Genomic DNA, 27,302 nt, shown 5'->3' with positions numbered 1-27,302 from the left:
TCCAACTCTGTGCGACCGCGTAGACGGCAGCCCACCAGGCTCCTCCGTCCCTGGAATTCTCCAGGCAAAGAGTACTGGAGTGGGTCGCCAAGTGCCTTCTCCGGTCTATATACTGACATCAAGCAAAGTAAACTTTTTTTTTAAGTTGCTCTCTTAGGAAGGGAAGCTGTGGATTGGCTCTTCATGACCTGTTTCTAGCTATCCTCCATCCACCTGGCAGTAATTCCGTAAGGTTTATGGCAGATGGATAGCATTCTCCCATTTAACAGCTGTTGATTGCTATGTGTCAGGCACTATGCTAGATTCCGTGGCCCTTGCTGTGAACGTGATTGACAAAGGAGGCATTGTGGGGAGTGGGGGCTGTGCTCTGTGTATTCAGTTTGGTCACTTCAGTTGGGATTTTGAAAGTAGAGTTATTTAACTCAGAAGCGTGTGCTTTTAAGTTTTTTAAAATTATTAAAGTCTTTGTTTTATAAAATAGATGTTCCTTTGAAGCAATATTGGAAAAATCAATATTAGTATTCAGGAAAGAAAGATCTCTTGATCTTCCTGTCTTCTATCCTGGTTGGATAGATGGATGGACAGAGAGATACATGTGAAGTTTTTTGCTTTTGAACACAACTATAATGAAAGTACATATATTGTTTTGTAATCTACTTTGGTCATTTAGCAGTAGATGTATCCTGGATATAGTTCCATATTCACTTGTAATGTGAACTTTAATGACTGCATTATATTAACATGTATGGACATACCATGATATTTTAGTCCTCAATAAGACATTTAGAAAGTTACTAATTTTTCACTTTTGTAAATGGTGCTATCTCAAACAGTCTTTACATATTTTTTTTTAATCAGTTCATAAGGTAAATTTTTGAGTCGAATTACTAGGTCAGGGCTTCCCTGGTAGTCCAGTGGTTAAGAAGTGCCTGCCAACGCAGGGGACATGAGTTCCATCCCCGGACTGGGGAGATCTCATACACCACCAAGCAGCGAAGCCTGTGCACCACAACTACTGAGCCTGCGCTCTAGAGCCCACAAGCCCCAACTGCTGAAGCCCACTCATGCCCTGGTGCCTGAGCTCAGGAACAGGAGAGTAGGTCCCGCTCACCACAACTGGAGAAAAGCCCGCGGACAGCCACGAAAGCCCAGTGCAGCCACAAATTAAATAATCTTTGAGAAAAGAAAGAAACAATTACTAGGTCAAAGAGGGTATATAGATTTTTAAGACTTTTGATAAATAATGCCAAATTGCCCTCCAGAAAAGTTTATAGCTGTGTAAACTGCAGAATATCATCTCTGTTATCTAGCATCCTCACTAACCATGAATAGTTTGATTTTTTGTAACTAAGCCAAAGATGAGTGAAAATAGCATCTCATTGTTTTGATTTTCATTCTTTGTTTACTAATAGGGTGTTTTTTTCCCCTAGTGTTATGCTTACTGAGTATATGTATTGGTATCATATTTTATAAATTATGTTCTTTGCCCATTTTATGATTAGAATGCTCATCCATTTTTTCTTAATGATTTGTAAAGGTTTTTTATGAATAACTTTTGAACTTTCTTTGGTTACCCTCATACAAGAGGTGTTTTATTTTTATACTGAATAAGATAAGAGCTTTTTGAAACTTGGAAGGGAGAGTACTCTCTAGTTTTTAGGCACTAAAACATGTATGTTCCTTTGTCATACCATGCTGGATAAGATCTCTTTTTTTCACCCTTTGAATTATTTCTCCTTCTTGCAATTCCTTCTCTATTGGCCTGTAGATATCTAAGGAAAAATTGTTTCCAGTCAGGTGTTTAGAAATAAACTATGAACTGTGTTTATTTCCTTCACTGTTTTGCCTGTTTAATCAAAGGGGCCCTAGATACTGATATAAGGGGCTCTAGTGGAGAAGGCAGTGGCACCCTACTCCAGTACTCTTGCCTGGAAAATCCCATGGGCGGAGGAGCCTGGTGGGCTGCAGTCCATGGGGTCGCAAAGAATCTGACACAACTGAGCGACTTCACTTTCACTTTCATGCATTGGAGGAGGAAATGGCAACCCACTCCAGTATTCTTGCCTGGAGAATCCCAGGGACGGTGGAGCCTAGTAGGCTGCCGTCTGTGGGGTTGCACAGAGTCGGACACGACTGAAGTGACTTAGCAGCAGCAGCAGCAGCAGCAGCAGCAGCAGCATGAGCTCTCTAGTTGTGACTCGTGGGCTTAGTTGCCCTGTGGCATGTGGGATCTTCTTGGACCAGGAATCAAACCTGTGTCCTCTGCATTGGCACATAGATTCTTAAGCACTGAACCACCAGAGAAGTCCTCTTTCTTTTTCTTTTTGCCTCTTCTCACTTGAGGTATAATACGTTGATGGGCCAGTTTGTATGATGACTCATTTCGCTGGTGGCCCTTTGGCACTAATCTTTTGTATTATGTATTTCTCTCTGCTCGTTGTTGCCCTCCCTCACCTTTTTTTGTGTGCTCTCTCTTACCTCTTTACTAATTGTATATAAATTTATAGAACTACTAATTATCACTTCCATTTACTTCCATCCTTTCAGTTTATATCAGTGACTGTGATTTATAGAGGGCTTCTCAGGTATCACAGTGGTAAAGAATCCACCTGCCAATGGATATATCTCAGTCTGTTTATCCATCCACTTGATCATGGCCATTTGGGTTGCCTTATCTTTCAATGTTAGGAGTAAAGATGCTGTAAACATTAATGTACTATCTTTTGTGAACAAATGTTTTTATTTCTTTGGGGTAAATTGCTAGAAATATCAATAGAATTGCTCTGCCCTATATAAATGACTTTCTTAAACTACTGAATTATTTTCCAAAGTGGTTGCACCATTTTACTCCCACTAGCAATGGATGAGAGTTCTGGTTGCTTTGCATCATTGCTGACATTTGTATTTCTAGTTTTTATTATTTTAGCCATTCTCACGTATCTCATCTTAATTTTAGTTGGTGTTTTCCTAACGGTGAGCTTTTCATGTGTTCATTAGCAATTCATAGATCTTCATTTAAGAAGTGTCCAAATCTCATGCCCATTTTTAAAAATTGTTTTCTAATAGAGTTGTAAAAGTTCTTTCTAGACTCTGGACACAAAGCCTTATGAGATTTTGTCCTGTGAGTATTTTGTTTAAAATCACTGGACATTGTGGATAATTTGTTAAAGAGATTCTGGACTTTGTTAACCTTCCTCTGCAGAGTATTCTTTGTGGTTCTTTTTTAAGAGGCAGTTATATTACTGCTTGATCCTCCTGAACTGGTATAGGATTAGCTTTTATACATTATCAGTGCAGCTGTGTCGGAACCTAGGATGTTTCTCAAGCCCCACTGACTTGGTGACAATCAGCTTCCAAACCCCATCTCCTCTGCCAGTGTTGCTTTAGGCTGGGTTTTAGGAACAATTAGTGCACATTCAGGTTAGGTCTAAATCTAGAATGTGGCCTCTCTGGAATCTCAGGTGGTTTTCAAGGGATGTTGTTGTTGTTTAGTCGCTAAGTCGTATCTGACTCTTTGCGACCCCATGGTCTGTAACCTACCAGGCTCCTCTGTCTGCGGGATTTCCCAAGCAAGAATACTGCCATTTCCTTCCCCAGGGGATCTTCTTGACCCAGGGATTTGAACCTGCATCCCCTGCATCACAGGTGGATTCCTTACCCCTGAGCTACCACCTCTAATAGCTTTCTTTCCCACTTTTAGCCGTGGAGCGGCTGCCGTCTGGTAAGCCCTGGTCATCTTGGCCTACATATGTACAGTCTAGCCTTCACGTACTTGTGCACTGAGGACTCCCACATGGACTTCAAGCCCTTTCTTTGCACAGCTTCTTTCTGTTCATTTCCTTACTCGCAGATTCAGCCCTTTCAGCTGCCTCAAATTCTGTTCTCTGTCTCCTCAGCTCCTCAGGACAATCATAATATCCTTGGGATTCAGTTTTCTGTGTCATGGTTGGAAAATTATCCCCAAGCAGAGGATGGAGTGATTGCAGGCTCATTTCATGAGTCTTTTCCCTCAGGGATCAGTGTCTTGCACTGCCTGTTGAGCACTGCCTAAAAATAGTTACCTTATATATCTTAGAGCTGTTTATGGGGTGAGGACCAGTTCATTACCATCGTGGTCAGAAAAATAAGTTGGACTGTCTTTACTTTTTTTTTTTTTTTTACTGTTCAGCTTTATTCAGTTATGGCTGTGCTGGGTCTTTGTTGCTGCACGGGCTTTTCTCTAGTTGGGGTGAGCAAGGGCTCTTCTCTAGTTGTAGTGAGCGAGAGATGCTCTCTAGCCGCAGGGCTCGAGCTTCTCATAGAGGTGGCTTCTCTTGTTGCGGAGCATGAGCCCTGGGGGACGTGGGTTTCCGTAGTTGTGGCTCCCGGGCTTTCGAGCACAGGCTTTCGGTAGTTGTGGTGCACGGGCTTAGCTGCCCTGTGGCGTGTGCACTCTTCCCAGACAGGGGATCGAACCCATGTCTCCTACATTGGCAGGTGGATTCTTTACCACTGAGCCACCAGGGAAGCTCCTGTTTTTACTTGATAATTACAAAAGTAGTTGATGCTCTCTGCAATAATATTAAAATAATATAGACTATAGAACATGAGAATATAAGTTCCTCCGTTCGAAAGATGATTGTTATTAGCAGTTTAGTAGCAGAGTGTTGATTTTTCTAATAAATTTCAAATGCATGCTATGTATATATTACCAGTATTTTTTGTTTTCAAAATACCTTGAACTGTTTCTACCTCAGTTCATATAGATCTATACCATTTTTCAAGTTGCATCACGTTTGATTGTATAGGTATATTTATCTATCTTTCAGATGATAACTGAGTTATGTCCAATTTTTGTTATTACATACAGTGCTGAAATGAACTTCATTATGCTTGCGTTAAGTCTCTGTATACCTACAGGACTGTTTCTGTGGAATAGATTCCTATGAGTGGAATTGCTTTGTCAAAAAAAATATACATATTACTATGTTGACAAATACTGCCAAATTGCTCTTCAAAATGACCATACCAGTTGACACTCCTATTAACACTATACACATTGTTTCTTCATACGCTCACCAATACTCTTTATTATTATATTTCAGTTTCTGCTAATTTTCTAGGTTTAAAAATGTATCTCACTTGGACTTGCACTTGTTTACTAGTGGAATAAAGAATCTTTCCGTATGTTTATGGTATGTTTATGTTTTTTCTTCTCTGACTTGCACATATATATATTTATGACCATGCCCACTTGCATATTCTTTATTATCCTGTTTGATATGCAGGAGTCCTTAATATACTGTAGGTAGTTTTATATGTTGCAGATATTTTCTCCTGATTTGTAACTTGTTTTATAATCTTGTTTATATTTTTTACAATGTATGACTTAAACTTTATAGAGTCAGATCTGTCTGTCTTTTTCTGTGTGGCCACTGGGTTTTCTTGTTACACTTTCTTCATCTTGGTGTATACCGATTATTGTTCTTATTAATTGTTTAACTTGATTTCTCTGAAAAGAAAAGTTTGTGATTAGCGAGCGACACTGTGAGCTACGCAGGCCTCTGTTGGAATTTTGGCTGTAAAGAAAGAACCGCCACTTCTAACTGCTGCATATCTTCCAGAACTGCAGTCACTTAGAACAAAGATTTTTGAAAGGTTTGATGTTTTTGTGGACAATTTTTTGTGATATCACTATTGTCTGTGGCAGGAAAAATGAATCTTTAGCTGCCTAAGGAAAAAATCCAAATGTTTCTTAACTACCAGTAAACTCAGAAGCAAGCAGATGAAACAATGTAAAACCTCATTTGTAGTGAATGCTTATCTAGCAATAGTTGGGTTTTATTTTTTTTGCTCATGGACACAGCCCCCTCTAAAGTGAAGAAGAGAAAAATGAGAAACTGTTCTTAATTCTAGAGGCCAGTGGAAAACGTGGTTTTCATATGTGCAGCAAAAGCTTTAGAAGGTTGGAATTGCACAATGAGTGTAGGTTGAGCAATTGCTTAAGGAGGCATCCACGTTGGGGGGTTGTCCTTTGCTCTTGTGCAATTAGGGAACTCCAGAGCTGCCTGAATAGGGGATTTCCTTTTATTTCTTACATACCATTTTAAAATTTTACTTTTCCCCTCCTTTTCAGCATTCTTTTTATTTTATTTCTTCAAATTCTTACTTATTTGTGGTTTATTTTCCCTGGTATTTTGTTTCCTTTTTTTCCCTTTTGTTGTAGTTGTCTTTTGTTTTTTAGGGAAGAGATTAATTAGTCTGACATCCACATGTCACCACCTCTGTGACTGGGAGTAGAAGTGAACCTGGACGTGACTCTGCAGATGGTGGGAGGTTGGTTACTGATGGCTTGAGGTTTCTAGTTCAGCTTCTTCTCACAGTTGCCCTACTCAGCTGATTCTGAGCGTTTGAAATACGGCGTACTGATCAGCCAGTGTTCCTTGACTGCTCAACACTAGAATTTCACAGACTTTGTAATGAGTTTTCAGAGGGTTTTGCCTGCTTTGCTTTTAATGGCGACTGACACCTCCCGATGATGATCAGCTGCAGACTTTACTAGAAAGTAAAGCCAGACTTTAAGCTTGAAAGCCTGGGAGCCAACCAATGAGAGCCAGAGCTCGACCGGACTTGTTTCTCTCTTGGCAAAAGAAAAGGCCTCGTTTCCTCCCTTCTTCCCTTTAGCCTGCTCAGTCACACTCATGGTAGATGGTACTTAGCATGCTGCTTATTCTGATTCTCTTCCCCACCTTACCTTTGTCCTGGGAATTTTGGAATCTCTTCACTCTCCACTTTGCTCCGTTCCAGAGGAACAGGAGAGGTAGTGGGGTCAGAGTGCCAGAAAAGCAGAAGTTAAGTATGTGGATTTCATAGCCGCATGTATGAGTGTTTGTGGGGCAAGGAACTTCTAATGGAAAACATTTGTGTTGCATCGAAAACAGAACGAGGCCTGGTTAGAGTCTGTCTGCTCTGTCAGTCTGTTCCCTACCAGGACTAGTCATTGTTCTCCTGGGAGTCTCCGGCGTATTGTGGTTTCTTCTGCTCTTGCCTAGTCCCCTAATCTTGCCAGAGTTTTGTGTCACGGGTGGCCCCATTCGCAGTTGGGAGTGAGACTGCAAGGGTGGTGACTAATGGCTTCGAAGGCCCTTAAGCCCACGTATTGGCTTGGAGACCCCTTTTAGGGAGAGCCTGACCGGAGGGAAGGGTCTCAGCGCAGACAGTGGGAGAAGCATGCTTAGACTCACACAGACGCCCTTTTAGTCCCTGCTTTTACTGCTAGCAAAGCACAAACCAGAAGAATGGAGACCAGAGGCAAAGACTGGCTGTTTGGGCTTGCCGTTTCATTTGTAAATACTTGGAAGGGATGCACCTGGGCGCCTCTGACAGGCTGATGTCAATCAGGTGGCCTGGTGGAGCCCCTTTGGGAAATACAGAAAGGAAAGTGCTAATTCCCCCGAGGATAGTGTCAATCCAAGAGACAAGGGACCTGTAACTTGAGCTGTTTCTTTTTTTCCCCTCCAGACCCTCTGAAATTCACATTTGTTCATCTTTTTTTTTTTTTTTTTAAGAAAGAAAGAAAACAATAAGAAAGCATCAGCTCAGAGTTCTCTGGGTCCCCAAGAAGGCACTCCACCAATGTGGTTTTCCCATTTTCAGGTTTTTGGCTGGTGAATAAGATTGAGCAGAAATGCTCCTTCCCCTGATAACAATACATTCAGATGCAGGATCAGGAGCGTGTGGATTAAAACCAGACGGTGGATGATTAATATTTTTGCTTATAGAGGTAGACATGGCAGCTTCCTCCATTTAAATGAAAAAGCCCTTTTCTCTGCATTTGTATGTGTGCATATGCTTACAGGCCTGTGCTTTTCGAAGGTAGGAGCAGAGAGTTTCTAGCTTAGCTGTTATTTCCAAGTACCGTTTCCTTCCTCTAACCTGAAGCACCCAAGAAGTACTAGAAGGAATAAGCTGTGAAGCAGAAGTGTGAAGATAAGCCACTAAAATGAAAGTGGGAATGTAGTCCCTTCTTCAAGCTAACTGCCTTCACAACTCTCCAGGTACCACTGTAACTAACACACACCTTCATCCGTTCGACTTTCTCACTCCCCGTGGTCCTATGACCACCTTATAATAAGGAGTATAATCTTTCTTTCAAAATATTGCACCTTTGAAGATGCTCGTAATTTCATTATTAGATCATCATGATATTAAAAGAAACTTTATTATTACAGTTATGTTGTTGTTTAGTAACAGGTATACTTGTAAGATTTTTTAACTTCACTCGCTGGCAACATGACAAAGATTTCTTGGAGAATTCTTGTAATTAGATCTTGGCAAGTGTTTGTTTACTATTTTAGAAAATAATGTTTTGGAATTTATTTTTATTTGGGTCTGTGCTCACTAACCCATTCAGGCTAAGAGGCTTCCAATTAACTTAAGCCTCTGATTTTCCCCATGATTTTTAAACTTGCATACACTTTGCCCTTTGCAGAAACAGAGACCTCTGCCCAAATGAAACAGGAAATGAAAGGGGAGGAGGAAAACCAAGCTGGGACTTGGTATCTTTTAATCTGCATATGGAAGATTGCATTGTCTCTGTAACTGTGAAAAGTCTGGGGGACAAATGGTATAAAATTCCTTTTATTTCAACAGAAATATAGGTCTTTTTAAAAAAATCTTGCAGCCACACCATGCAGCATGTGGGATCTTAGTTCCCTGGTCAGGGATTGAACCTCTGCCCCCTGCCTTGGAAGCACAGTCTTAACCACTGGACCACCAGGGAAGCACCAGTGTAGGTCTGTTTCAGAGTTGCCTCCATTTTCAAGGTGAAAGTGTCAGCTCTGTCACAATCTAGCTATATTACATCCCCAGGTAAGCCCACTCACAGAATGGAGTGGAATTCCTCAAGTTCATCCCCTTCCCCAGAGACCAAGATTTGTTTGTTTACATACATGAAAATCCACTCTTTGTTACACAGTTTTGACAAACATACAGTCATGGAACCACCACTGCAATTAAGATACAGGATATTTTCATCACCCCCAAAATACTCCCTCATGCAGTCAGACTCCCAGTGCTTGGCACCCTCTCATGTTTTACTCTCCCTATGATTGCCTTTTCCAGAATGTCATATTGAAAAACCATAGAGTGCCCATTTAACTCGCTTTAGTCATATCCGACTCTTTGCAAGCCTATGGACTGTAGCCTGCCAGGCTCCTCTGTCCATTGGATTCTCTAGGCAAGAATACTGGAGTGGGTTGCCATTTCCTCCTACAGGGGACCTTCCCAGGGATCAAACCCATGTCTGTTGTCTCCTGCGTTGGCAGGTGGATTCTTTATCATTAGCGCCACTGAGAAAAGCAGGTTCTCCCATTTAACTTTAGGGTGTGCAATAATGTAAAAATCTTTTAATCGCATAAATGTCCATTTTATTCTGTTTCAAATAACCACCTAAAGATTTCTTTATTAATTCGAAATAATCCCTTTTAAAAATTTTACCCTGTTGGAAATAGTAGCTAGACTTCGTCTTTTTTGTTGTTGCTGACATTAATTATTCTAATACTCTTATTAGCATCTCTAAGACCCATTGAGGGAAACAAAGACCACAAATGAAGCTTCCCAAACCAGATTTTCTTACTTGTTTTAAACAACAGAAGTTCTTAGGTTAGTTATTTTTTTACACTTTTAATTTGATTTTTGTTTTATAGATATCTATAAAACAGCTGTTTATAATGAGAAAAAAAATACAGTAATCAGCTTTTTGAATTGGCTTCAGTCACATAGCATAAAGCATTTGAGAGTCATCCATGTTGTCTCCTGTGTCACTAATTCATTTTTGTTGCTGTTGCAGAGTAGGATTCCATGGTATGGATATACCACAATTTGTTTATTTATTTACCAACTGATGAGCATTTGTCTTGTCTGCAGCTTTTGGTAGCTGTGGATAGAATGACTGCAAACATTCATATATAGGTTTTTATGTGAACTTGGGTTTTCATTTCTCTTGAGTAAATACTTCGGAATGAATGGACGGGTCATTTGTTAAGTGTAGGTTTAAATTTATTAGAAATTACCAGACTGTTTGCAGAGTGGCTGCACCGTTTTGTGTTCCCACCAGCCACGTACAAGAAGTCCAGTTTCCCCACATCCGTGCCAGCACCCGGGTACTGCTGTTCTGTTTTGTTTTTAAAGTCATTCCAACAGGTATCCCATTGCAGTTTTAACTTGCATTTCTCAAATAGCTAATGATGTTGAGCATCTTTTCTTGTGCTTGGCAGAGTGTCTTCAAATCTTTTGCCTATATTTAAGTTGGAATGTTTGTTTTCTTACTGCGTTTCGAGAGGTTTTTATGTATTCTCATTGCAGGTCCTTTGTCAGATATATATGTTGCCCGTATGTTCTCTCAGCCTGTGGCTTGTCTCTTCACTTCAGAGACTTAAGGTTTTGACTGATTAAATGCTGAGTGTTAGAGGTTTCAGGCTCTCTTGGTAGAAGAAAGTAAGGAAATTGAGACCTTCGTCAGCAGAAAGATGTGAGGACCACCCCTTTTGAAGCTGTTTATTTAAAATACAAGAAGGGGGAAAGGAGTGCCCCAGGACTGAGTTGTGCAGACAGATGTCTGAAGCTTTCATTAATTCCTTCTCCTCTCTCCTGTCCCCACCTATGGTGTGGATTCTGGGCTCTTGGCTTCAATGGGGTTCTTCAGTTCCTCCCATCACTTCAGCCCCACTGAGGCCCCTCCAGCCCCGCAAACACCAACAGAACGCCCGAGAGGGCAGGCCAGCTTCTCACCAGAGTCTATTCCAGACTGAAAGAGTTTTTGATAAGTAATCATTCCCAAGCCCTAAAGTGATAGCCTCCGAGGAGTCACCCACTTTGAAGAGCTTCTTTCATCTCCAGCTGGCCTCTTTTCCAAACAAGCATCGGCAGCGCCTAAGCAGGGCTCTGCCACTCAGGCTTCTGCCATGAGAAGCAAATTGGCAGCAACAGGCCGCCCCCTGGGGCAGTGGAATTCGGTTCTCAGAACATACATTAAATGTGGATGAGATATTTATTTATCATGGGGCTCTTTCATGTTGCATGGAATTCCTTCCACAGGGCAGCCCGCTTAGGTATGGAGGAGAAAATATGTTCTGCCCCTTTGGACAGAAGTCAAGAAAAGGTTCGATGTGTAATCTTGTCCCTTTTTTAATTGCTGACATCCTTAAGGTGTTTTTCTGGGAATTCCCTGACAGTCCAGTGATTAGGACTCTACACTTCCACTGCAGGGAGTTCATCTCCTGGTCGAGGAACTCAGATCCCGCATGCCACGTGGCACAGTCAAAAAATACACTTTTGAAAAAGGTGTTTTTCTTAAACAGCATTGCCACTAGCCAGACACTGCCACTAGCAGAGTTTCTTTATGCACATGAGATGGATCACTGATACTGCATGTGATGGCCAGAGGAGGCCTGCTTTAGTCTTAGAGGTCTGCCCATTTTTACAGGATAGTGCAGTCTGGTCAAGGCTCTCTGACCCCAGTAGGAGTGATGTGTACAGAGAAGAATTTCTGACCCTTTACTAATCTCAATTATTTGAATGCCTTTTTGTAAACAAAGCATCTTTTAGGAAAGTGCAAAACTTTTCCTGCTCATGTAGGTACAAATTTCCCACTTTCCTAAAGGACAGATAGCTTCAATTAAAGATAAAACTGTAATGTGAAATAAAATGTTCGGGCTTTAAAAACAAAGGGAGGGGTTAAAAACAAGTCCTGCCATAAATCTGCAAGTATGGAATCTGAGGGAAATGATCCCATCTGGAAAACTCTACCAGCGGTGCCGTGGCTGGTTTGTGGAGCAGTGTGGATCGTGGAGTGAAAAAAGACCCCGCAGTCTTGAAAGATGACAGCCTCCTTAATTGATGTCCATTTCAGCTGGTGCTGTGCCAGCTTATGTTGGCCCCAGTCCAGCGTGCCTGTAATTTGGGAGCCAGGTGTGAAGCATTTTTGTTCCATCTTGTTCCCCAGCATCTACAGAAGCCTCACGCACCTCACTTGAGGCAGCAGCACTCTGTAGGAAACAGATGTACAGGTAGAGGTGGAAGGAAGTGTCACAGCTGGCTTACGGATATTACAAAACAAAAAAACACACCTCCTCCACACACAAGTGAGATCTGGGCTTGGGATATAGAGGAAAGAGTACTTCACAGCCTCAGTATAAGGTGTGACTCCCAAATATACTAATTACTCTGATACTCATTTGTGCTTTTTAAAGACGCATCTTATTACTTTAAGGAAATGGCGCCCCACTCCAGTATTCTTGCCTGGAGAATCCCATGGACAGAGGAGCTTGGGGACCTCAGTCCATGGGGTCACAAAGAGTCGGACACAACTGAAGCGACTTAGCATGGCATTCGTTCTCTTATTACTTTAGAGTTACATCCACTTCTTGTGGATAGAGATCTGTAGTGATTTGCCTTCTGGAAAATCAACTCAAGATTTAACTCTGGAAACAGCAAGTGCTATATAAAAAACACCTCAAGATGGCCGTTGGAGTTGGTTTTGATCACTTCCATGGAATCAAGGAAACAACTCTCTGAAAGGTCAGCTAACCCCTTGAAAGGTAGGGACACAGCTATATTCCTTGGGGGATCCTAATGAACATGGTGAAGACATCTGTCCAAGGCATTCAAGTTGGAACCTCAAGAGCATGGCTGCATCTGGCCCAGGAAGATGATTTTCCCAGAATCCAACCTGTCTTCTTTCCAGTGCTCAGGCTAACCTGACAGTAAAGAACAGGCAGTTCTGCCGTTCAGGGTTACAAAACATAAGCAGGATTCTCCCTGTAGGAACATTAGAGTCCTGTGGCTGTGTAACTTCAGTTCGGGAATTGGTGCTTTGCCACTGACTTGCATTTTGGTATAAGGCAAGTTTGAGCCTTTTAGAACTGAGAGTCAACTCTCTTTTCTAGGGGCCTAACCTGGAAGCAGACCACTGGAGCAGTACTTCGGTGTTCCTTCTTTTATCTCAGAATCCCACACAGATGGAGCCAAGGATCGTTTTTGGCCTTGAGCATCAGACCATGCAGTCAAGGAGTAACTGCCAGCCTGCCTAGGTTGTGTTTTGCTCTGAAGGGACCAGGCTCACAGGGCAGCCTTTGGCTCACTGATCACTTTAATTGGTTCTTCCTTACGTTGTCAATACCAGAAGCTGGAAAATCCTTATACCAGACTTCTCAAGAGGGTGAGGAGCTAGGAAGGGTGGCTTTCTTCTAATTAGAATCTTACTTTTTAAAAGAGTCACATCCCATTTTTTTAAAAATGTAATTGTTAAAATATACATAGTATAAAATTTACTGTTTTTAAAGATTACAGTTCTGTGGCATTAAATCCATTCACATTGTTTTTGCATCCATCACCATCCTCCGTCCCAGGACTTTTTCATCTTCCCCAACTGAAGCTCTGTATATTGAACACTGCTGCTAAGTCACTTCAGTTGTGTCCGACTCTGTGAAACCCCATAGACAGCAGCCCACCAGGCTCCCCCGTCCCGGGGATTCTCCAGGCAAGAACATTGGAGTGGGTTGCCATTTCCTTCTCCAATGCATGAAAGTGAAAAGTCAAAGTGAAGTCGCTCAATCGTGTCCAACTCTAGCAACCCCGTGGACTGCAGCCCACCAGGCTCCTCCATCCATGGGAATTTCCAAGCAAAAGTACTGGAGTGGGGTGCCATTGCCTTCTCTGATATTGAACACTAAAACTCCCCATTTCTCCCTCCTTCCAGCCTCTGGCAACTGCCAGTTTCCTTTCTGTCTCTGATTTCGACTACTCTCTGAGCCTCATATAAAGTGTTACCATACAGTATTTGTGTTTTTGAGACTGGCTTATTTTACTTAGCATAACATCTTCAAGGTTCATCCTGTTGCAGCCCATGTCAAAATTTACTTCTTTTTAAAGGCTGAATAATATTCCATTGCATATATACACTACATGTCGTTTATCCAGTCACCCGTGGATAGATGCTTGAGTCACTTCCATCCACCTTTTGGCTGCTGTAAATAAATGCTGGATAATATAAATATCTATTCAAGTCCGTGCTTTAACTTCTTTTGGGTATATACCCAAAAGTGGAATCACTGGCTTCCACTTGTTTAATAGTCATCTTGTTTAATTTTTTGAGGAATGGCCTATGCACAAGGCTCCTAATTTTTCCACATCTTTGACACTTGTTATTTTCTATTTACTTGAAGTTAGCCGTCCTAGTGGATGTGAAGGGATAACTCAGTGTGGTTTTGATTTGCTTTTCCACACTGAGCAATGATGTTGAGCACCTTTTCACATACTTATTTACTGTATGCATTTAAAAAACATAGTTTCTGCTTTCTCACTTGATTAGCCTTGGGATGCCTGAGCATTAACTTTTTCTCTTTGAGGCAAAGGAAGGCAGGATGGAATAAAGAAAGGGTCATGGAAATTCCCTGGTTAGGACTTGGCACTTTCACTGCTGTGGCCCAGGTTCAATCCCTGGTTGAGAAACGAAGATCCCACAATTCAAAAGGTCAAAAAAAAAAAAGAGAGTCAGTGTGGGCTCTGATTCTAACTCTGCCACAGGCTGGTTGTATTGCCTTGGACAGTTTATATAACCTCTCTGGGCATCTGTTTCGTTTTCACTAAAACTAGGAAACCTACAACTGCTCTATCCAACTCAAGCTTTTGTGAGGATAAAAGATCAGGTTTGTGAAAGAACTTTGTAAAGATTTTGTAAAAGTGGAGAAATGCATATTCAAATAGTTTGCCTATTTTAAAAATTGGATCATTTGTCTTCTCTTGAGTTGTAGAAGTTCTTTAAATGTTCTGGTTAAAAGTCCATTATTGGATATGTAATTTGCAAATGTTTTCTCCCATTCTGTGAGTTGACTGTCTTTTCATTTTCTTGAAATTTTTAATTTTGATGAAATTCAGTTCATCTATTTTTTTGTCTTTTGTTATTTGTACATTGGTATTGTAAAAGATTTGGCGGGGGGAGGGGAGCCGTGCCGTGCGGCATATGGGATCTTAGTTCCCTGTCCAGGGATTGAACCTGTGCCCGTACATTGGAAGCATGGAGTCCTAAGCACTGGGCTGTAGGGGAATTCCCATAAAAACATTTTTAAACAATAAAAACTGGGAAGTTTTATCACCGAAACACCCTAATAAAGGAAGTTCCTTCTGCAAGTACATACTTTAGAAAACTATCCCAGATGCAAGAAGGATTGGTTTGCCATGATAGTAATTATAAAATTAGATCAGATTACAAAAGGAACATGGGATTGGAGGCCCCTTAGAACTGACATCACAGTCAGTCTTCTACCTAATTAAGAAATTGTCTCCCAGGGTCTTCATAGCTTCTGCTTCAGATACTTCCCAGAGTTTACTGTGTCATGAGACAGTCACTATTAAAAAGTTCTCTCTCAAACTGAACACAGTCTGCCTTTCCATAACTCCCACTTACTGGTTTTAGACTCTGAGAACCACAGAGCCTTTTTTTTTTCTTATGTCTGACACATCTTAATATACTTAAAATTTTCCTTAAATTTTCTTTTCTCGCAGGTAAACATTTCACCAGTGCAATCAAGTAGATTATTAACCAGCATGATTGAATAGAATTTCTTCTGATGATGGTGCAGAAAAATTTATTTCCTTACCCTCCTATACAGTCGCTGCTAGCCATGTGTGACTATTGACTATTTGAAATGTGACTGAGAAACAGACAATTTCATTTTAGTTAAACTGAAATAGACACATGTGACCAGTGGCTTCTATAGTAGACACTCCAAGCCCAGGTCATTCTTCCTGGGCAGATTCCTCTATATCCCTAGTTGTCAAATTGTGTTGCTGGACCAGCATTGTGAGCTGCACCAGGGAACAGGTTTGGTAGGTAATGTTTAGGTCTTCCTCCAGACCTGTGAATCAGAAACTTTGAGGGTAGAGCCCAGCAATCCATAGTAACCAGCTCTTCTGGTGATTCTAATGCACTAACAAGTTCTACTTCCCAAGGTTCCTATTAAAAAAAAGCAGTGCTCAGACATGGTCTGACCTGCAGTGATTCTACCTGAAGAAAGTTTCAGTGGCTTAAAAATAAAGTTTGAATACTACAGCGTAGATATCACATTGACTGTATGTCATAAAATAAATAATACATGGTCGTGAAGAATTTTTAAAAATAAAGTACCAGCTGCCGTTCAGAAGAAAAAGAGTTAATGAGAACTTTCTCCTGAATCTCACACATAGTCTTACAGTGCTGGAATTGGAACCCTGGGCTGGATTTGATTCTCGGCCTGATACGCTTTCCAATCTGTCAGGCTGTTTCATGAAATAGACCCCACTATTTGTTTGGTTCAGTGTCTCCCAGAAGAGAAAAATCTAGATCTTTGGTGTGTATTTCACCCTACCCCCTTTGGGGGGCGTTCCTGCCTGATTCTTCAGTCACTTCCCCACTGGTTGGGTGCTTCTCGGAGAAGGCAATGGCACCCCACTCCAGTACTCCTGCCTGGAAAATCCCATGGACGGAGGAGCCTGGTATGCTGCAGTCCAAGGGGTCACTGAGGGTCGGACACGACTGAGTGACTTCACTTTCACTTTTCACTTTCATGCATTGGAGAAGGAAATGGCAACCCACTCCAGTGTTCTTGCCTGGAGAATCCCAGGGACGGGAGAGCCTGGTGGGCTGCCGTCTGTGGGGTCACACAGAGTCGGACACGACTAAAGTGACTTAGCAGCAGCAGCAGCATAGTCACACCGGATACCCTGGAAAGATCTCCCCTTTTTAGGGTTTAACATACTTCACCTATAAAATTATCTTGCTTTAATATTATTTTTGTCCTCTTAAGCTTGCAATCTAGAAGAGGAGCTGGCTTGTTTTGTTGCTGGCCTTGAGCCAGATGTCATAACTTTAGGCAGTGCCACGCTACATATCTCCAGCAGTTTGAAATGGAGAACGGAGTTAGAGATAAGATCAGCAGCTTTAGGTGATGGCATTGTTTCAAATAAACCATGCATGACCCAAAGCTTCCACTTCAAATGGGGAATGAAATTGCTTCATCCTTTGACAGCTTGCTCCATGAAAGAAATTTATCTTCACTTAATTGCTTTAGATCCCAAGAGGCTACATACAGTAATTTCTAGGAGATAATTATATCAAAATTTTAAAATATGTGACTGTGAACGTGAATAAGCAACTGCAGTGGACAGGAAGGGACCAAAGGTCCTGCTAAACTTGCTGGTAGATTTCTGTTCTCATTCCTGGATTCCCCTTGGGTCCTAGACCACTTACTCTCTGAATCTGCTGATGGAAAGGCTGTCCTCCACAGATGGTCCTGTGCTGTCAGGGTTATACCTTCTTGTCTACTCCTCACTGTAGCTGGGTAGCATTTTGCTCAAACTCCTCCCGAAGCTGGGAGGGATCAGGCTGGCTGGCTGACTTCCGGCTGCATGTCTTCAACTAGTCCGGCTGGGCACAGTCTGTCTACACTGTGGGCCAGAGCCACTGGGGGTTCCGGTCAGTGGCAGCTGAAACTAGCAAACTTGTTGATTTTAAAACATGACTATTTAGATGTAAGAGATAAACTTCCTGTAGATGGGGACAGGCTCCTTAATCTAGGCATGTTTGAATTTCCAGGCCTCCTTTTCCTGGCCTTTCTATTTGAGTCTAAAGCATCCACTCTGGCATTTTCACTAATCCCAACTACCTGCCCTTACCCCACGTTTTTTCTCTCATTTCTGAAATTCCAGCCTTTTCCCCCCCACCTCTTATGAAATAATTATGTTTCCATGTTGTGATATAACAGCCCTCAGAAAGACTGGGGGTACTTTCTGAATGTGGACACAGTTGTCTTGGGTCATCTCTCACCTCTTTGTGCCTGCATCTACCTTTAAGACTGCACACCGGGACTTCTTTTGTGGTCTAGTGGTTAAGAATGTGCCTTTCAGAGCAGGGGATGGGGGTTCCATCCCTGGTAGGGGGACTAAGATCCCACATGCCATGGGCCGACTAAGCCTGCACACCGCAACTACTGAGCCCACACATTGCAACTAAGACCCAACACAACCAAAAATAAATAAATAAATATTCTTTCTTTTAAAAATAAAAAAAGACTACACATTGAACTCCTTGAAACCACTCTCTTCTGGACATCCCCCAGGCGTCTTGTGTAGTGCTGAGGATTTCACAGGGGCTTAATAAATACTTCCGTAGTGAGTAAGAGCCAGTGGGCCATAGCTGGATGACACGGTTACGGGCACTCCTGCTGTAGAGACAAGAGAACTGACTTGGAGGTCTAGGAAGGGGACTTTCAGATTCTGTACTGAAATCAGTGAACACCTGAGCCAATGTAAGAGGGAAGGAGCTGCTGAAATCAAGGTGGTTCAACTCAAGCAAGAATCCTCAGAAATAGGAATTCCCACCTCCCATCAAGGTCTGCCCAGGCCAGTTCTGGTGGAGCATTCTGCTCCTTGGGGTCATTCTCCAGGTGTCCTTTGTCCCTTCTCACTTAATCAGGGTCACCTGGACTCCTCAGATAAGTCCGAGGGGAGTGTTGCCTTTCCTTTTAAACTCCTCCCCGAGGAACCTGACAGCTACAGTGAGTAAGCCAATTTGCATTTGAAAAAAAGGTCGCACTGGTTTGCCTCTGAGGGAAATCTGCAGCGAGTACTGTCACATCCTTTCTTGGATTCACATCAAGGAGTTTGAAGAAATTACACTTTTTTTTCACATCTAAAACACAAGCACCTGAGCAGCAAGCTGGAGAGGTCATCAGGGTCAAGGTGTTTGTTCTAACGTGTGTTTTTTGAGCTAGAAAAACATCTGTCTGGTACCCTCTGCTTCTAGAGCTTTTTCTCTGCCCTGTCTATCCACCTGGTCGTAGAAACCCTAAAAGAAGTTGCCCACTCCTCAGCTGAGATTCATAGATCATAGTTAGAAATGGCTTGGGCTGTCCACACAGATGGAGCAGGCCAGGAGATTGTTGATCCCTCAGTCCTTTATGGGATTGGGTTAGCATTGTGGAAAAAGTATTCCGTCCTTCTCTGAGTTAAATCACCTGTGGTATTATTTTAACCAACCTCCCATCCCCATCATGAAGACACTAATTCTTCAAGTTGACAGATTGCTTATTTTGACAGCTTTATTTGCTGTACCATGCCTTCTGTGGTCAGCAATCTTGCTTCAGGCCATTTCTTTTAGTTTGATCTTCTCGGAGCAGAATTTGCCTGTTTCTCCTCCTGTTTTATTTAATTAAAAAGGACATGCTAGACTTAGATTGGATACATAAGAACTTATCAAGAAGGATAATTGAACTTCAGATGTCTTTAGACCAAAAAAAAAGCCAAAAAGAGGGTCTGGGCTTTGGGGGGAATTAATCATCTCTGGAACTTTTTTTTTTTTTCCCCCTGGTAGATTCCATGGGTCTAGTTATTCTGGTGTATTCAGTAAACTTTTGCCCTAAGGATGTCTGTCTCACTGAGGACTGTGTTTGTATGTATTTTGAACAAATCTGTGTATTCTTCTGGAAAAAAGATAATTGACCCGAATCCCAAATAGGGAAATGGGTACTCCTCAAGAATTTACTGGCTGTCAGGAGTAGGCTAAGAGAAAGCATTTTCGCATAGGCATTGAGAAGAAATGGGATAGATCAAATAGAAATGAGGAAAAGATACTCAATTTGCTTTTCTTTCCTAGAGCTCACTCCATAGGTGGCACTGTCCAATAACAGGAGTCACTAGCTATGTGTATCTATTTTAATTAATTAAAATTGTTAAAATTTAAGTTTTAACTTCAGTTCTTTAGTCATACTAGCTATCTTTCAAATGGTTAATAACCCGCGTGTAACTAATGGCTACCGTGTCGTCAAAAGTAGCTTTGGAAAATTGCCATCATTGCTGGAAGTTCTGTTGGACAGCTCTGCTATGTGGTAAAATCAAGAGGTATGACTTGATTATTAAGATTGGGGGGTAATGACAGAAAGGATGTAGAAAGGGAGATATTAGGATTTGAAGGGCAGAAGTCATCTAATTAGAAATGAATCAGGATCAGAGATTGTGGACTCCAAAGAGTGGAAAATTACAAGATTCCTATCAAGATAATTTAGTAATTTCAGTCACTAAGTTGTGTCTGACTCTTTGCAACCCTGTGGACTGTAGCCTGCCAGGCTCCTCTGTCCGTGGGATTTCCCAGGCAAGAATACTGCATGGGTTGCCATTTCTTCCTCCAGGGGATCTTCTCCACCTGGAGATCAAACCTGAGTCTCCTGCACTGGCAGGTGGATTCTTCACCCCTGAGCCACCCAGGAAGCCCCAGTAATATATTAGCAGGATTCACAATACGAGGTATTATCTCACCAAAGAGGTCAATTTTCACCATCTTCTGAAAGAAATTTCCTACTCTCATAAGCACAATGTCTTTTCTTAGATTCTTTTTTTAATCCTTTTCTTAGTTTTTATTTTGGCTCATACCCCCTACCCATCATTATCACCTGCTTTTCCTTTTTTGAATGCCTCTCCCATTTTCATTGATAAAAAAATCAGTATTCTGCATAGCACTGTTGGGATGTGTTGTTTCACTTGATTCTCACAACTCTATGAGGTATTGCCCACATTTTACAGGTGAGAAAACACAGATGTAAAGAGCCTAGTTTATCTGAGATCATATAGTAATAATAGTCCAGAACCCAGATATATCATTGAGTATTGAGTGAATATGAACCACCAGACACAGAGGCATAACCACATAAGGTTTTATTCTCTCGTGTCACAGTCCAGAAATAGGCAGTCCAGGGCTAATGTGGGCGCTCCACCACGTGGGCAGGTACATGACCTCTTCCAGCTCACGACTACAACATCGCAGAATGTGGCCCCATCCCAGGATGGCTGCTTAGAGCTTCAGTAGGCAGCATCACAGGGGACGAGGACAGACTGGGTCCTCCTCACACTTTTAAAGAGACTTCCTCAAGATTTTACATGAAACCTCTGCTTAGTCACATGGCTACCCTAGCTGCAGAGAAGGCTGGCAGTGTAGTCTCCTGGTTCGCTAGAAATTTATCCAGCCAAAAATCAAAGTTCTTTTACTAAAGAAGAGGAGGAGACTGCAACTTCCCTGGTTCAGGCATTAAGACTACAGGCTTCCACCGCAGGGGGAGCAGGTTTGATCCCTGGTAGAGGAACTAGGATCCTGTGTGCCATGAGAGCAGCCAAAAAAAAAAAAAGGGAGAGCCTGGGTGTTGGGAGGTAACCGGCAGCCTCTCCTTCAGCAGCAGTTTGCTTTTGTGGTCTAGTGCTTTCCCTCTGTTTCATGTTGTCTCTGTTTCATTAGCTAATGGTTTAGTCATCCAGGCCTCCAGGGCTCCAGTTTTTCCAAAGAATTAAAACATAAGCTCTCTCTCTTTCTCTCTCCCCCTCAGTTGAATAATTACACTAAAAGCTCTGTTAATTGAGGACTTGTTATGTCTTAATTATTATTATTCTAAGAGCTTTACATGTATTCAAACATTTATCCTCACAACAACCCTTAGTGGTAGGTACCGATCAGCCTCCATTTTATATTAGGGAAACCCAAGTGCAGAACCATTAAATGACCTGCCTAAGGTAACACAGGTAGTAAATAGAATCAGAATTCAAGCCCAAGAAGTCAGGCCCCAGAGCCCGTCCTCTGAACCATTGCTACTAGACACAGCCTCTTGGGGAGGTGCTGTAATTGCCTAATCCTTCATCACACTACAGACATGCCTTTCCACTCCTTGGGATTATTCATAAACTGTGTTAAAAGCAGTATGTTTGTTGTGTTGTCTTGCTTTTCCATTCCCTCTTCCCTGTTTTCTGTTCTTTTTCCAAACCTGAGGCTGAGAAAAGAGATTGTGATATGCTTTAGGTTTTAGAAAGTTCATCTCCCTAAACTCCTGTTGGAACTTGCAAGAGAAGATTTGCTTGGTAATTAATTAGGTGTCTGTAGAGAATCCAGAAGTTCAAAGTTTCTTTATCTTGTTAACAGAAATTTTGTCTCCAAATATATTTAAAGTTTTCTCTTCTCTCCCACTCCCCAGCTTCAGTGGTGTAGTCCCAGCTGTGGCTGGTGAGGGTACCACTCATTTATCATTGTGTCTCCCCCGTGTGTGCCCCACGGAGACTGGCTCTTGAATATATGGTGGTCAGTAGATAGCCTGGGCTTCTCTGCAGGGTCTGACATTTCCACTTCCTCTGGCAGGTGTGATGTGTGTCACTCTCCTAATACTACATACTCATTCAGAGACAGTCCCTTACTTCATGGACCTAATGTTCTAATTGAAGGGAGACAGGCAGTTTAAAAAAAAGTAAATAAGTGAAATAAATTCAGCTCTCTACCCAGTTGTTTTGTTTTGTTTTTTCTTAAAGCAATGATCCTTACATTAAAAATACAATAGTTAGCAAACACCTGGGTACATTCCACCCAGCTTTAAAAGAAATAATACATCATAGATAACAGTGGGAAGTCCTTCTGTATCCTGATGGATCCCATTTCTCTTTTTCCTTTCCTAAAGGTAATCACTATCCTGAATTCATTATATCTGTGTATGTTCTTAATGGCGTATATATCCATCAACAGCATAGGATTATTTTGCACATATAGACGCACGGCACACTATGGCCATCATCCGCTGTGCTTTCTTAACACTACAGCGTTTAGATTTACTTATTTATGATGCGTGTTTCTTTCACTGTAATTAATAATCTAATATGAATATACCATAATTCGTTCATCTCTTTTCTTACACATGTACAATTTTTTACCACTACTGACATCACTGCAGCCTCTTTTTCCTAATGTGTGAGTTTCTCTAAGAAACATATTGGAAACAGAATTGGTGCGTTGTGAGGTGTGCTCACCTTCAGCCTTGCTGGCTGCTGCCGTACTGCTTTCTAAGCGATCACACCAGTTTACACCCCCTATGAAGGTAAGTGAGTTCAAACTTTTCCACATTCTCATCAATACTAGGCAGTTCCAAACTTTTTAATTGTTAGCAAGTTGATGGGTTTTAAGTGTCTTGTTTCAGGTTTCATTTTCTTTGTCACTAGAGGGGTTAAACGTTTCTTCATGTGTTTATTAGCCATTTGAATCCCATGTTCACATTTCTGCCCACTTTCTCTCCTTATTCTGATTGGTTCATATAGATGTGGGGGTCTGGATATGAATTTTCTGTCCACTGTGTGTATTGGAAATCTCCATAAAACCCTTGTACAGCTTTCATGGCTGTTTTGAATGTTGTATTTTCTAGTTGATTATTAATGGTATAAATATGAGTGCTGTTCTTTTCTATTGCTATATCTGCCAACCCTAGTATTATGAGTTCTAATAATAGATGACAGAATAACAGAAATTCTTAGTTTTTTCTGACTTAAATAGCAGTGCTTCTAAACATGTATTATTACATCTGCTATTTGCCATAGATTTCTGATAAATATCTTTCATCAGTTTAAGTATGTTCCCTTCTATTCCTGGTTTGCTGAGGTTGTTTTTCATCATAAATAAATGAGTTAAATTCTGGTAAATATTTTCCTTCATTGGTTGATGATCATGTGGTCTGTCTTTTTTGACCTGTTAGTATGGGGATCTACATTAATACATTTCTGATGGAGAACTGTCATTTCCTTCCTAAAATAGTTCAGTGTGTTCTTATTCTTACTATCTCATCCCCCAAATGAACATATTCTAGACTAGTTTCATAGGAGATAAATCTTATTTTGATTTATCATTGAATCTGAAGATAACTTTGGGTAGTACTATCATCTTAACAATATTAAGCTTTCCAACCTATGAACATGGGATATCTTTCTATTTATTAGAACTAAATTTTTACTTGTATTTAATTTTAATTTAAATAGCCACATGTGGCTAATGACTGCTGTATTAGCACAGCCCTAGAGAATCATCTTCAGATTTTTTTAAATTAATTTTTATTGGAGTATAGTTGGTTCACAATGTTGTGTTAGTCTCTGCTGTACAGCAGAGTGAATCACTTACACATACACATACATCTGGTCTTTTTTTAGATTCTTTTCCCAGATTTTCTTTCTAAAACATTGGACAATGGTGACACCTGCAGAGGCCTTGTAGTACCTGAATCATCTGACGGCTCAAGGTGACTGCACATATGAAAAGCATGGTTAGATAGGCCTGCCTCCAGGAGGCATAAGTCTCTCCCTGAGGTGATTGTGTAGGCTCTCCCCCCATCCCCCACCCCACCCGAGATGGGAGACAACCACAAGTCACGCAGCATCCTGTCTCCTCTGTTTTCCTTTTGGAAGTGTCTGGTTTGCTCCAGAACTAAAAAGAACGTACAACTTTTTAAAAATTAGCAAAAGACAAACTGCCTCTGGCAGAAATGGAACTCCTTCTGCCTCTCTTATTTTCATATAAACAGAAACTATGGTACCCAAAGTGGATCAAATGCTTTAAAATAAATTTCCTTTCTAAATGAAAATGGTGATTATTTTAAAGCATTTATACCTTGTTCATCTCTCTGATGCTGTTCTCGGAAACAACAACAAACAGCAGCAAGGGCCTTCAGGCGCCAATAACTATTGTGCTTCCAATTCCATCTTCCTTGAGGGTCAAGAGTCCAAGAGATCCCTGCACATTAGAAACAAAAAACAAATAATACTATAATTAACTACTCAGTCAATTAGTTAATTAGTTAAACAAACTAGAGAACCCCCTTTCCAAGTGCATTCTCTCTCTCCTGCCAGGGAGGAAGTAATGTTAGGAGGCAACAGAGCTGTGTCCTTAGTACACTCCACAGTGGGCTTCCTGCTCCCCTGCTGAGCATCTCTCCAAAGACTTCCTAGGGAGATCTGCAGATCTTCTGGGAGTAAACAGGAAAACTCAGTAAATAACACTGGGGATCTTAGAGCTTAGAGGCTATCACACACTTTTCTGGAATAAGGTCCCTTTGGCCTTGGACAGCCAGGAGTAGGTGTCTTTGTATAAACATTTTATTAGGACTGTCTTGCAGAGGACCCCTCCAGTCAGCTTCTGGAGCAGAAATGGGACCTGTTTGTCCTAGCCTGCCCATAACCACTCTCCATCAGGCTCTCCTGAAAAGAGGCTGGAACATCGCCTGTGTGTTCAGAATTGGTCTAGCTCAGCAGCAACCCAGTTCTCTATGCTTTCTCTACCTTTCTGCCCTCTAGCCTACACCCTACCCTCCTTGTCATCTCTCGCCTTGTAAACGGATAACTTCTTTATTGTAGCATTTGGTTTTCCCACACTAGCATTGATCTATCACCGCTCTACCCAAATTCCTGTGCCTAGCCACTTGGGTGTTCTGGTGTCAGAACTCGGTAGTGTCCCAACTGTCCCACCCAGCTTCCTCAGCTCTCCTCTTTCTCTCCTGGGCTGTTGTGCTGGAATGATATTCCTCTTGGATTTCAGTGTGTGCAGTCTTCTTTGGGTGGAGCCTTGAGCTGTTCACAGGAGTGCTGGTAATGTCTGGCCGTCAGTGCTGCCAAAGGCAAAAAGCTGGCCTCTTCGCAGTTTAAAGCACATAGTTGGATTGCTGGGGCAATGTTAGATGGAGGGTGGGGTGAGCAAATACCACTCTCTTCCTACTGTGTTTTCAGGAAATGATTATAAAACAGCTATAAGTGCGATTGAAGCCTACAGAATGGATTGGCAACCTCCCCCAACCTTCCAAAAAAGAAAAAAAACACACACACACTCTCTCCCTCTCTCTCTTTCTCTCTCTCTGTCTCTCTCTCCCCGCTTTCCCCTCCACTCCTCGACTCCTCCATTAGGCTTCATCCCAGATCCACACCCTCATTGTTCTGCTGGACTTAACTTGGTACTCTTTCAGAGCAAAGAACCTTTGTTAAAGTATCTCCGTCCTCTTCCCTAGGAAAGAACTCGAGCATAATCTGCTGAACAAGGGCTGAACTTTCCCTTTAGGCAAACTGTGGGTTCTACTTCCCTGTCCTCTCCGTTCCCAAGAGCAGTGTGGGCAGACGCCTGTATAGATGGAGGAGTAACCAGTGCCAAAACTTAATCCCTCAATTAGGGAGTAGGGTTTTCAGGACTGGTAGTCAAATTGTTTGCAGAGACAGTTGTCAGTGAACAGCATCTCTGTGCCATCAGCACACCTCCATTCCTTTCTTCTAGCTGCCCGGTTCCCCATACAGCCCTCTCTCCCAGTTCCTCCGTGAGGTCTAAGCCACATGGCTCTTACGAATCTTGTCTGGAGTCTTCTAAAGTGGCAGGTTTGGCTATGCAGAGTGTGGCATCCCAGAGTCTGCCCCTCCTCTCTCAGCAGCTGTTTGCCACTGACCGAGGTGGCGACTGAGCCTGTGTGTGTGGCCGGAGTCAGTGATGAGCCTCCCACCCAGGCCTGGGGAAGCCCTCCGCCAGTGTGGTTCCTGTGGCAGCAGCCAACACGCCAGAGCTCCTCATACCTTCGGGGCTGTGGTGTAACAGCCAGCTTCATGCGGTGGCATTGTTTAGTGCTGGTTGACTTGACTTCTCGGTCCCCACCCTCTGTGTTTCAAGGCGTCTGGCCGTGGCCCAGGAGAGAAGAAGCTGGCACTTGGAGAGTGGCTTCCTGCTGCCTCTCTTGTAGTAGGAGCCAGGACCACCTTCCATTCCTGCCTTCCTACCCGTGTGGCAGAGGCAAAGGGCCCCTCTGTGCTCAGCCTCCCGTTGTGGGGTTTCAAGTTGCCTAAGATCAGGACGCGGCTATCTGCCAGGTTATCTGCCCAGATAAACATTTATTGTTTACAGGGAGGTGTTTCAGCTGCTCTGGCGGATCCCACTGGTGAGATCTTCTAGTTTCTTGAGGTTTGAAGCCAGTGTGTGGGGCTGACGTCCAGACAGAGAACTGCTGGAGCTGGCGAGGTTCTCTGTGACCGGCCAGTCTGACATTGTTCAGCCACGGCCCCCCTCCCCACCGGGTGCCAGAGCCAAATTCATAGCTCTCAGTTCCCAGCCCTGCCTTCTGGGTATTGAGACTGCCTCTACTTTTTCAACATTTCTAGCCTTTCAAATTTGAAGATTTGTATCAGAGCAAATGTTATGACATAAGCAGCTGAAGACTACTTCTAGGTGGCAAAACCAACATTCTGACCTGTTTTCCTTAATAGCTACTGAGACAGCCGTTTAGTGAAGGCAGCAAGGATAAAGATAGGTGTTTTTTTGTTTTTTTTTTTAATGCAAACATTCATGTCCACTGCACCCAAATATACATTGCCTTTTTATTTTCTAGTGACAGATAGAATTGGTTTTCGGTGTTTTATTATATTGCACGGTTGGAAGGTACTTGCGCTCACTTATCCTCCACATCTGGATTCTGTCACTC

The 27,302-nt window shown here is 42.2% G+C and overlaps 1 protein-coding gene across 5 annotated transcripts in view; it reads left to right on the top strand.

Moving 5' to 3' along the window:
* Positions 1 to 27,302, top strand: part of SMG6 (SMG6 nonsense mediated mRNA decay factor) — a 200,607-nt gene that overhangs the window by 115,907 nt on the left and 57,398 nt on the right. The window lies entirely within an intron of this gene.

This window comes from Bos taurus, chromosome 19, assembly GCF_002263795.3.
Source record: "Bos taurus isolate L1 Dominette 01449 registration number 42190680 breed Hereford chromosome 19, ARS-UCD2.0, whole genome shotgun sequence".
Taxonomy (NCBI): Eukaryota; Metazoa; Chordata; class Mammalia; order Artiodactyla; family Bovidae; genus Bos; species Bos taurus.
The sequence above is the reverse complement of the archived record's forward strand: the minus strand, read 5'-3'. Positions and strand labels throughout refer to the sequence as shown.